The 12503-nt window shown below is 39.3% G+C and overlaps 1 protein-coding gene across 1 annotated transcript in view; it reads right to left on the bottom strand.

Annotated features, from left to right (window-relative positions):
* The window catches only part of kank2 (KN motif and ankyrin repeat domains 2), a 49198-nt gene extending 38629 nt beyond the window's left edge, over positions 1-10569 (bottom strand). Inside the window, exon 1 of the mRNA XM_041778500.1 lies at positions 10502-10569. The gene's annotated coding sequence lies outside the window, so the exon portion shown is untranslated. The remainder of the gene's footprint in view (positions 1-10501) is intronic.
* Positions 10570-12503: the final 1934 nt, after the last annotated feature.

The following is a 12503-nucleotide window of genomic DNA, read 5'->3' as shown; positions in this document are numbered from 1 at the left end:
ACTGCTGCGTAACATCATCTACAAAGAACCTTTTATGAATTACCTAGAGATTAGAGATAAAATTACTAATAAATTCATTCAAAGGCGAAGTTGTCATACTTTGATCCTCTTCTGAAGAATATCGGTCATCTAGTCAGTCAGTCCGTGTAAATACTGCTCAGCTTTGAGTGTTTCCTGGGTCTTTCCTCTACTTTGCACTAATTGACTAAACACAACTATAAACTGTGTTTGTCAGATGTGAAGTTATTTGTCTGGGAGCATAACTAGTCCTGACTTTTAGTACAGCTGAGAACTCCATGTCCTTTACATTGTTGGTAAAATTAAAGTTCAATAGAAAGTCATGTTGAAGAAGAAGAATGTTAGAATTCATTCAAACACTCAACTGTTGTAGAGAGACGCTACTACAGCTTGTCAACTTCTGTTATTTCCCTCAGGTCATCTCTATGCTAAGTCTGGAAAATAAAATTTTAAAGCTTTAGGAGTGATCCACATCATACGACACCATCACCTGGATTTAAAGTGGCAACAGCTGTAGACCAACACACATGCAGTCTCTTTACACCACTGTCAACAACAAAGGCTTTAGATTTATTATTTACTTTTTGCTGGAAAGTTTCTGAATAATATTTACCCGGCCTAAGCCCTTGACTTTGGTTCATATGGAAGTATTTTGTAATTGAATGTTAACATTGTTTTAGGTTTTCTTCTGCAGACCAGCAGATAAAAACCTCACAGTAGAGCTAATATGAGATCTTAAATGCTTGTTTATAGGTCACACGTCTTCATATTTAGGCACTAATGTACAGTTTTGTCCTCGGACTTCCTCATTTCGTCTCCAGATTTCTGCAGGCCGTGCACCAGGCCGTCTGCAGAGGAAGTCATTTTCCTGATGTCTCTAAGTGTTTCCCTCTTCAGGATCTTATCAATGACTTCCTGATTCAGTGAGAGCGGCCGATCAAAAGACAGCAGAAATCCCTCCATAACATGAACATCTCCAGCATCTTTGTTTGTTTGTGTGCTTTACTGTATAAAAAAAAAAAGTCCGTCATGCTTTCTGAGCGATTAAAGTCTTACAGGAGATCAAGTCAGATTACTCCGGCCGATAATGAATTACTGTCCCAAGAAGCTCCAAAGCCAGATTACTGAAAATATTCTACAACAGATGTTACAATTAATATGGTTAAGTAGGAGAATTAACCCTCACTGTGCTGACTATGTTTATGCTTTCAGATAAAGAAATCCAGGTTTAAACTTTAAGCACTGATGTTTTATTAAAATCTCAGACAAGTTTATTTAGAGGTGGCTAAATCGACTTCACATACCGTTTAATCACTGGAAAGCGCTCGTTAAAAACATGTAAATCCCCTTTTTATGTGATGAAATTCAGCATGAAGTCTTGTTATAACAGAGCAGATAATTCATGCTGAAGTCAGCCAGTCTGGATTAGTTAATCAGCGGTGGATCCTCTCAGAGACTGACAGTCTCGTGCAGGTTCTGGGTGTAATTTCATTAGCCTCACTAAACCATTTAAATGCCCGGCGTGTGGCCGAGTGTGCAAATGGGGTTTATAACCCTGCATTCCTGCTCAGCACCCCTGGGTCTACGTGCTGTAATGAGACATTCACATTCCTAAGAAGAATCTCTGCTGCTGACGAACCTGAGATCCCAAATCTGCAGTCCTGTGGGGTCTCCCTGGAGGGATTCCAGGAGGTCCCCCTGGAGGAATATGGAGTCGGGTTACACTCTTATTAAAGTCACAGGAGCTGAACACAAAGCAAAAGCCTTCACATGCCTGCTTGAATAATACCGTGATCTGTGATTACTCCTATATAGTTCAGATAATGTCAAAAGTAGGCCTGTAGTCCTCAGGTCAGGAAGAAAAGGAGAACTTTTAGGGACTTGGAGACAACGCTGTCTCTCTCCTCTGCCCCCTATCTGTCTGTAACACATATGTTAATGTGTGCATTTTAATCAGAGGATGAGGGTCATAATAAATGTATTTGCAGACCAGTGAACTGAAAGAGGGAGCTGGGGTGGAGGCTGAGACAGACTGCAGGGCAGAGACACTCACGGTGACACTGCAATGCAAAATCCTGCATCTTTGCATGTGGACAAAGGTTAGCCCCACTGTTAGACGATCAGAAAGTACAACCCCAATTCCAAAAATGTTGGGCACCATTAATAATAACATAATGCAGTGGTTTTCAAATCTCATGACCCCATATTTTATTCTAAAAAAGGAAGGACAGTGCAACGAAATGATGCAAAGCTGGAGGAGCGTTTTGCAGCTGATAAATTCAATTGGAGACAAGAATATGACTGGGTATAAAAGGAGCATTTTAGAGCATTTTCTAATATGACTTCTGGACACGTTGATCCAAACCAAACTGTACTGATTTACAGGGCTACGCTGAGCCATGCACAGAGTGGTCCCGCTCTGCAGCGGGACCCAAGCGCTTCAACATTTGGTGATGCCTCGCAGACGTGTTCAAGGAGAAACTGCTGCACCAAACTTTGAAATACCTGCTGGATTACCAATAGAAGAAGGAGAAGAAACATGGAAACCAAACAGTGCTTCTTCTTCTTCTGGCGGAACGAAACAGTGCCGCTATTTAACGTCATCTAGAGGCAGCTTCTAATGGGTTGCTTGGTCATTGTGAAGAGTCAAATCTCCGGCCGTGCTGGGCTTTCATGCCAAGTCAAACCAAGTAGAGCCAACCCATTCAACAATGTTCCTTAATGTGAAATTGCAGTAATAATTTAATCATAAGATTCAGAGAATCTGGAGAAATCTCTGTAAGCAAGGGACTGCATTAAAAACAGGCATGATTCTGAACTGGAAATCACTGCATGGGCTCAGGAACACTTCCAGAAATCACAGTTGGCCGTGCCATCCACAGACGACAGTTAAATCTGGATCATGGAGGGAAGAAGCCATATGTGAACAGGATCCAGAAACACCGCCATCTTCTCTGGACCAAAGCTCATTTAAAATGGACTGAGGAGACATGGAAGACTGTTCTGTGGTCAAATAAATCAAAATGGGAAATTATTTTGGAAACCGGAGACGTCGTGAAAGAGGAGAGGGAGCATGCAGCTTGTTCTCCTGGCTCAGTTCTAAAGCCTGCATCTCTGATGGTATGGGGTTGCATTAGTGCCTATGGCGTGGGCAGCTCTAACATCTGGAAAGGAACTACCAATGCTGAAACAGTGTTAATTTTGGCATCTTTTTTAAATTTTAGTCTTAGTTTTAGTCTTTAAATGAAATGCATTTAAGTTTTAGTCACATTTTAGTCATTTCTTTTTGTTTTAGTCTAGTTTTAGTCGACGAAAACTCAAAACATTTTAGTCTAGTTTTAGTCCATCAAAAGTCCTCACATTTTGGTCTTTACTTTTAGTCCAAGCTTTTATTTTCTTGCCTAAATCTGGTACCAAATCATGGTAGTGTGTTCTCTGCACCCTGCCAAACCTGGGGTCCCTGCTTTCCACAGCTGAGAGGCAGAATAGATACAGCTGCAGTGTTTTTTTGACAGATTTACCCACAGTGGAGAAATATCACTGATTTTGAATGTCTGACAAAAACTTCATTACATTTAAGTCTAGTTTTAGTCATTTTGCCGAAAACTAAACTTAGTTTCTGTCAGTTTTAGTCATCACTGGGTCTGAACAATTTGGGGAACAATATAATTGCGTTTTTTTTTTTTTTTACCCAATATTGCAATTTAATGTTCGATTAATTCTTAAGTTCCTCATGCCATGCATTTTACAACAAAAACAGGCAATAATTTATTCTTTGCTATATAACAACACAGTATTCAATTAAAGTAAGGCAGAACAAATTTTTTTTTAATATCAAAATGTGATGATTTTTTTACGCATTTTGCAAATTTGATACGAACTGTTGTATTAAAGGGAATGACATTTTTAATATAATTCTCATATTAAACAAGAAAAATACAAAAAGAAAATTTGATGTTTTTGGACACTATTCTAAAAATATGGCACTAGAATGATTGCATGATATGTTATGCATAACATCTCTGCTGCAAAAAGTTCTAAACTGGTATTTAGACACAAATTTCAGGTTAAAGAAATATTGCACCTTCTGCAATTTGAAAAGTGCAGCAGGCCATACTGCTATTTAATCTAATTTGCGATTAATTGCCCAGCCCTAGTCATCACAGCTCTGTTTTTGTTAGTCTTAGTCTAGTTTTAGTCATCACAGCTCTGTTTTTGTTAGTCTTAGTCTAGTTTTAGTCATCACAGATCTGTTTTTGTTAGTCTTAGTCTAGTTTTAGTCATCACAGATCTATTTTTGTTAGTCTTAGTCTAGTTTTAGTCATCACAGATCTATTTTTGTTAGTCTTAGTCTAGTTTTTGTCATGGAACAATGCTGTTGACGAACATTTTTAGTCATAGTTTTAGTCGATGAAATTAACGCTGTGCTGAAAAGTAAAGAGGTTTCACAGCAACATATGCTCCCATCCAGACAACGTCTCTGTCAGCAGGACAATGCTAAACCACATACCACATCCATCACAACAGCATGGCTTCACAGAAGGGTCTGGGTGCTGATCTGGCCTGCCTACAGTCCAGACTGATCTGGCAAGGAAGATCCAGAACTGTTGAGCAGCCAGAATCCTACATCAGACAAGAATGGGACAACGTTCCTCTCCCAGAACTCCAGCAGCCTCCCTTCCCAGATGTTTATAGACTGATGTTAGAAGAAGAGGGAATGATCACTGACTTCTGTTTTTGTTTACATTTTGCATGCTGTCCCAACTTTTTTGGAATTGGGGTTGTAGACCACAGGGTACTGTGTTTAAGAAAAAAAAGACGTATGATATGTCTCCTTCAAAACAAGATTGACCCATATTTGCTTCTGCTTGTGATGTTGAATTAGACCTTTATTGTTTGTTTTTATTTATTTTTGTCGTATTTTTCTGCTTCAGTGAGAGAACACATGAATCTTGCTTTGGCTGTAAGTATAGTACATTTATTTTAATACCATGTTAATTAAATTGCATACTACTGCTATATTGTTGTTTCACAGTGCATTGAAAATCTTCACCGCTGCTATAAACCATCTCCTCCTCCTCACCACATCCCTCTCTGCTCTCTCTAATCTCAATATTAGACCAAACATGGGAACAACCATCCCGTCATCCAGCGACATGAACAACAGCTCTGAGCTCATCTGCAGCTGCTACAATCCCCCGTTATTCACTGGTAGGTGATTTAATCCATCCAGCAGCCCATTACACAACAGCAGGACAGTGCTGTGTATTGTATGAAGCAGTGAAACACACTGGCGACCGACTGCACGCCCACATCCTGCCAACTTCTGCATGTTCCTCATCTTAACAACATCTGATGTGTTTACTGATGAATCTGCAGCTCTTATCATGACACACAGAGTTCCCTAGCACACAAACAATCCCTGATATTAACACTAAAACGAGGAATACATGGAGGAAAACATTCATTTCTGCAGTCTGGTATATCAAACCTGGTTTATAGGGACACTATGATGCTCCGTATTTTCAGTAATGTGCCCTCTAATTGCTCCAGCATGATCTCATTAAGCACAGATTCGGTTAAATAGACTCTCAGTGGGTTTATCCTCCTTCTAGCAAGCCAACACACAACCTCTAAACTAATAATCCTCCTTATTACTGTTCAAAAACAAACACTGATGAGCTAAACTTTAAACTGTGGTTTTCCAATTCTTTAAAAATGTTTGAATCTTTTGGAAAAACATGCATTTATGCAGTCTGGCAAATCAAAGCTGCTTTATTTGATCATTAAGAGGCTTTAAAAGTTTCCTGAATTTCAGTAAAACCCTCTTATTGTTCCTGCATGATCTTGATAAGCACTAATACGGCTCAGCAGACTTCAAAGTGGATTTATCCTCCTTCTGACAAGCTTGACGAACAAAGTTTAACCACATAAATAATGCTCTTTGAATTCTAATACAGGTAAATCGGACATATAAAGTTATAATAATTCCTCATGTTTTGTGTGCCTTTAGTGAAGGGCTGCCTCAATACCAGAATTTAAAACTTTGATATGATTCAGATCAAATCAAACCCGTGTCATAATGGCAGAAAAACTACATTTTTAAGGTATTTCCATGTTTTCAAATGGCAAAGACTGCAGAGAAAATCATCTATGATCCATAGGTGGTGATAAAGGGTTAAAGTGGCAATAAAAATAAGTTAAAGGTGGCAAAAATGGGTGACAAGGGGTTAAAATTGAGGGAACAAGTGGCAAAAAGGATAGAAAGTGGCAAAAAAAGGTGAAAAGTGACAAAAAAAAGGAGTTACATGTGGCAAAAATGGACAAAAAGCGGCAATAAAACAGCAAACAAAAGCAAAAAAAAAAAATGCAAAACGCAAGATAAAGTGGCAAAAATCCCATTTTTGCCACTTTATCTTGCATTTTGAATTTCTGCATTTTTTTCACTTCTTTGTTCCACAAATTGGCTAAAAGCAGCAAAATTGGATTAAAGGTGGCAAAATGGCCAAAAAATGACAAAAATGGGTGACAAGGGGTAAGAATTAAGAGATAAAGGGTAGAAAGTGGCAAAAAAAGGTGAAAAGTGACAAAAAAAGGAGTTACAGGTGGCAAAAATGGACAAAAAAATAGCTACAAAAAAAGATTGACAAGTGACTAAAATGGAAAAGGTGAGAAAAACAGGCAAAAGGCAAGATAAAGTGGTAAAAATGGACAAAAAGCAGCAAAAAATGAGCAATAAACAGCAAAAAAGCAACATAAGGAGGCAGAAATTGGATAAAAATAGGTGAAAAGTGGAACAAAGAAGTGGCAAAAATTGGCTTAAAGCAGCAAAATTGGATTATAGGTGGCAAAAAGAGAAAAACTGGTAATAAGGGCAATCAGAATATACAGACAAAAATAATGGTTGACATTTAAGTTTGACAGTTAAAGCCTACTGTATAGATGTGGGAAATAAACTGATGAATGTGACCTGATGGATCATTTCTGAGGTCAAAGTTTCCTTTTTTAAGGTTTACTGGTGGAATTATATTTCAAATTAAGACCTAAAAGAAACAAATTATCACAAATGAGCCACATGTGGCTCCAGAGCCAGGTGTTGAGAATTACTGGTCTAAATTATTCAAAAACATGGACAGCATGTTGGTACCATGCATGTCAGGAGTGTTTTTGTACATCCAATGATGTGGACTCCGGACCCACCATCACCTCCTAACATTAAGTCCTAACAGAATGCAAGAATCAGATGTCGCACGCTTGCTCTCCATGCTGCATCTGTCAAAAATCTATCTCTCCGTCCTGTAAGTTTCAGCTTCCATCCCTCTTCTTCCACTTATCCGAGGTCAGGCTGCAGTGGCAGCAGGCGACGTAAGTCCACCCCTCTACCCAGCGACGTTCTCCACCTCTTCCTGGGGTATTCCCAGGCTAGATGAGATTCCTCCAGTGAGTCCTGGGTCTACCCTGGTCTCCTTTCAGTTGGACTTCTGGAAGACTTAAGGAAACCAGGAAGCTTCCTGATCAGATGCCCAAACTACCTGAACTGGCTCCTTTCGATGCAAAGGAGCCGTGGTTTACTTTGAGATCCTTCTGGATGTCTGAGCTCTAAGGCTGAGTCCAGACACCTGTCTGAGGAATCTCACCCTCTTCACCACAACTAATAGTTTTCCCTCCATCATGGCACAAGTCAGAGCCTAACTGTCAGTCACTGATGTGATTACTGCACAACTATCTCCACTCTGTAAAGCAAGCTTACAAGCTCTGTTGGCTGAGGAAAGTGAAAGAAAATCAAGAAAATCTTCTCGTCAAACACCCCTGATTGCTTGTCATCTCCCTTTTTCCTTGTTCCTCGTGCATTTTTGTAATAAAAAATAACTTGTTATCATCAGAGTGATGAGTTGTGCTCCTAACAGTGTCCAGTTTCATGATCTGACAGCACAGGTACGGTTCAATAGACTTTATCCTTCATATTACAATCATTTAACATCTTTACCGACAAATAAAACCTCAAAATTAATGTCAAAAATACAAATCGTCATGTTTTATCTATGCATTTGTTCATTAACTTGGATGATAGGTTGCTAACTTTGTATAAAAGGGAACTGCTATTTGTGAATTTTGGGTTGTAAATCCTGACTTGTGTCTCTGATAAAGCTTTTGAAAATGAAAGTATTTTGCACTGAACCTCTATCTGTGCATTCTGGGTCATGAAACAGAACTATACTGTTTATAAATGTCTTCAAATTGAACAGTATTTGTGCAAAAGTGCTCCTAATAGTGCACAATTTCATGATCTGACATCATGCAAAACATGGTTTAGTAATCTCTAAGCTGACTTCATCCCTCATCGACATTTTTAGATATTTGTTTTTGGACTTTTTTTTCCCTTTATTCAGAGAGAGGTGGACGATGGGTCGAGTCAGGAACGGGAAGGGGAGAGTCCAGAGAGACATGAGCCAAAGGAGTCTTGAACCCGGGCGTCCCATGCACATGAGGTGTGTCCTGACCAGTAAGCCATCTGGACCCTTGTCTGCAACATTTAACCACCAATAAAACCTCCATATTAACATTAAAAATTAAAAGGCAATCTTTTATTTATGCATTTTGGGTTGAAACCCCTCCCATCTTTTTTGGGATATTAAAATAATATATGAGTCATAATTTGACTCCTTTTGAATTTTTGACCAGCGGAGAGTCCCTTTATTGGAGCAGTCCGGCTTTTAAAGCTCTTCTAATAGCTCTAACCTAATCTAACAGTGTGCAAATACGGTTTAATAGACTTTAAGGTGAGTTTATCCTCCTTTTAAATGCCTACAACATTTTTCTACCAATACACCTCCAATATTAATGTGAAAAATTCAACAGCAATTGTTTATTTATGCATTCTGGGTGATAAACCCCACCTTTTTTTGGAAATAAAGATAATTTAACAGACTTTAATGTGGACTTATCCTCCTTTTATATGCCTACAACATTTATACTGACAAATAAATCTTATATGTTGACGTGAAAATGCAACAGAAAATTTTACTTATGCTTTCTGAGTTGAAAAAACCCTCCTGTTCATAAATTAAGATAACTCAAACATGTCAGTATTTGCTAAATTTACAAAGAAAACAATAAACTTCTAATGTGGAAGCCTTAAGCTGTGCGTTTGAATTGTAAAAATGAACTTAATATGTGCAATAAAGGGCACTAAAAGGTCATCTAAGCTCCTAAGAGCTCTTGCATGATCTGACAACTCAAAAGTACAGTTAGGTGCACTAAAATTCTGCATTTAAGGAGCTGAAATTAACAAATAAACCTTAATGTTAAACTGAAATTTAATCAAAATGCAAACTTAGTCTTGATTTATGCATTTAGCTCAATCTTTATGTTCTTTAAAGGAAATTAAAAGTGTCAGAAGCACCTTAAAAAGTTAAATACTCCCGAGAAAACGCTGATTTATGCATTCTGGCTCATAAAAGTTCACTTATTTGTTCCATTAGCTGCATTAAAGTGTATTTTGCATGCTCTGAAACGGTCCAAACTTTGTTAAAAAGTCTCCAAGGTGTGTTTCTCCTGCCCAGCCCTCATCCATCTCCAGCCTGACCAGCTCAGGGCGGACAGGGCAGAGAAATTTGAGGGCAAGAAGCGGAGAAGGAAAAAGCTGATGAACATCTGGAAGTAATGAAAAGTTGCAGCAGAATCCTGCACGGACCCACCCTCTCCCCAGAGTCCTCCTGACTGCCACAGATTTTGATTTTACTTAATGAAAGCAGGAGTGATTGCGACAGAAAATGTGTGAGGAATGGCACAAACAGAAACGAACAGTGAATGTGTTAGTCATTTATAGAGAGGAGCTTTTAGCACAGACAGTATGAGCTCAGAGCAGGAGGAGAAGTCCTGCTTCAGTCTATTAGGGCTAAAGTTGAGGCCGCGTGGCATCAGCCCTCTGTCTATATGTGGTCACTGACAATAATACAGTATGTACAGGATGGATTAACCGACATTCTGTAGGGAAAAGGCGCATGTCTTATATTAGAATTTGTCTCTGTTATGATAAGTCGAGCCAGTGGCCCCGTAGAGTGACTCTGACGTCATATTTTGGCGCAAACAGAGAGGTTTTATTGATATTATTATGGTATTATTATATAGGATTTTCGTCACCGTGCAGCGCGAGCCTCCAGTGATGCTCTGAACAAAAAGACACGCACCACGAGACTGAGCCAAACACTCCTGTAAAGGTAAATAAATACTAAAGAGGAGGATTTAACCCCAGCTAGAGCAAGCAGGGGGGAGAAATGGGAGTAAAAAATGAAATAAGTAGAGGTTTGGAGGATAAATGAGCCGTTATTTAGCGGAGATAGAGGACCGGAGGAATGGGCAGCACCGATTAAAAAAAAAAACTCTCACCGAAAGGCGCCTCGTCCAAACCGCTTTAAAAGAAATAAATAAAAACACAAAAGAGACGAGGTTTAAGACAGAGGAACTTATCTGCTCTTCTTACCTGCCCTCTAGAAATCCTTTCAGCCTTTCCTCGGCCCGGGAGGAGCGCTCACTGACGGAGACAAAAACACCGCAGACAACCGAGATGCTCAAGCCCTCCCCCCGCTTCTCTTAAAGGGCCAGCGGCCACGAGGAGGGAGCAACCTCCGGGAGAGACGAGGGTGCAGTACCGAGAGCGGCCACTGGAGGCGGAGTCAGAAAGTGAGTCACTCCTGTTAGAGCTCCATATTAAAGTAACCGATTCTAGGGCGTGATTTTACACATTTTAAATGGATTAACGCCATTATGATTTATTTTATTATAAGAAGAAATAAGGATTTACATTCATGGACCAAAGTATTGACACCCCTGGAATTTTGCCAGAAAATACACAATTTCTCCCAGAAATTGTTGCAATTACACATGTTTTTGGTATACATGTGTTTATTGCCTTTATGTGCATTGGAGCAACACAAAAAATCTGAAGAAAAAAGACAAAATTGACATAATTTTACACAAAACTCAACAATGGGCCAGACAAAATTATTGGCACCCTCAACTTAATATTTGGTTTCACACCCTTGGAAAAAAAATAACTGAAACCAATCATTTCCTATAACCATCAACAAGCTTCTTACACCTCTCAGCTGGAATTTTGGACCACTCTTCTTTTGCAAACTGCTCCAGGTCTCTCAGATTGGAAGGGTTCCTTCTTGCAACAGCAGTTTTGAGATCTCTCCATAGGTGTTCAATGGGATTTAGGTCCGGACTCATTGTTGGCCACTTCAGAACTCTCCAGCTTTGTCTCCAACCATTTCTTGGTGCTTTTTGAGGTATGTTTGGGGTCATTGTCCTGCTGGAACACCCATGACCTCTGACACAGACCCAGCTTTCTGACACTAGGCCCTACATTGCGGCCCAAAATCTTTTGATAGTCTCCAGATTTCATGATTCCTTGCACACAGTCAAGGCACCCAGTGCTTGACCCAGTGAATGACGTGCTTTTCCAAAAAGCTCTACCTCAGTCTCATCTGCCCTCTAAATGTTCTCCCAGAAGGATTGAGGCTTATTCAGGTACTTTTTTGTAAACTCCAGTCTGGCTTTTTTATGTCTCTTTGTCAGCAGTGGGGTTCTCCTCGGTCTCCTGCCATAGCGCTTCATCTCAGTCAGATGACCACGTATGGTCCCAGCTGACACTTTTGCACCCTGAGTCTGCAGGACAGCCTGAATTTGTGTGGAAGTTGACTGAGGATGTTTATCCACCATTCCAACTATCCTGTGTTGCATTCTTTTGTCAGTTTTTCTCTTCTGTCCACGTCCAGGGAGATCAGCCACAGCTCCATGGGTTATAAACTTCTTGATTATATTATTATACGCACAGTGGACAAAGGAATTTCTAGATCTCTGGAGATGGTCTTTAACCTTGAGATTGTTCATATTTTTCCACAGTTTTGCTTCTTACGTCCTCAGACGATTCTGGGCTCTTCTTTTATTTCTTCAGATTTTTTGTGTTGCTCCAATGCACATAAAGGCAATAAACACATGTATACCAAAAACATTTGTAATTGCAACAATTTCTGGGAGAAATTGTGTATTTTCTGGCAAAATTCCAGGGGTGTCAATACTTTCATCCATGACTGTAAAATAACATTTTAGTCATATTTTATCTGACAAAATTAACACCAAAAATGGCAGTGAAAGTAATGTGACTGGGATTTTTGCAGTAAAATGCCAACAAAAAAAGTCTGTTAGTTTACTGATATGTTAGCATTAAATTACGGGTGCTTTGCATACTGCAGACTGTTTACTTTTGATAACCCTAATTCAAAAAGGTTGGGTCACTGTTTAAAATGTAAACAAAACAACACAATGACTGTCAAATCTCATAAACACGTATTTTATTCACAATAGAGCAGAGACTCAGACGCTGAAGCTGAGATATTTTACCGTTTCATGACCATTTTTATAGCTCATTTGGAAATTGATGGCAGCAACCATCTCAAAAAAGAAGAGACAGGGAAACA

This window comes from Cheilinus undulatus, linkage group 21 (genome assembly GCF_018320785.1).
Source record: "Cheilinus undulatus linkage group 21, ASM1832078v1, whole genome shotgun sequence".
NCBI lineage: Eukaryota > Metazoa > Chordata > Actinopteri > Labriformes > Labridae > Cheilinus > Cheilinus undulatus.
The sequence above is the reverse complement of the archived record's forward strand: the minus strand, read 5'-3'. Positions and strand labels throughout refer to the sequence as shown.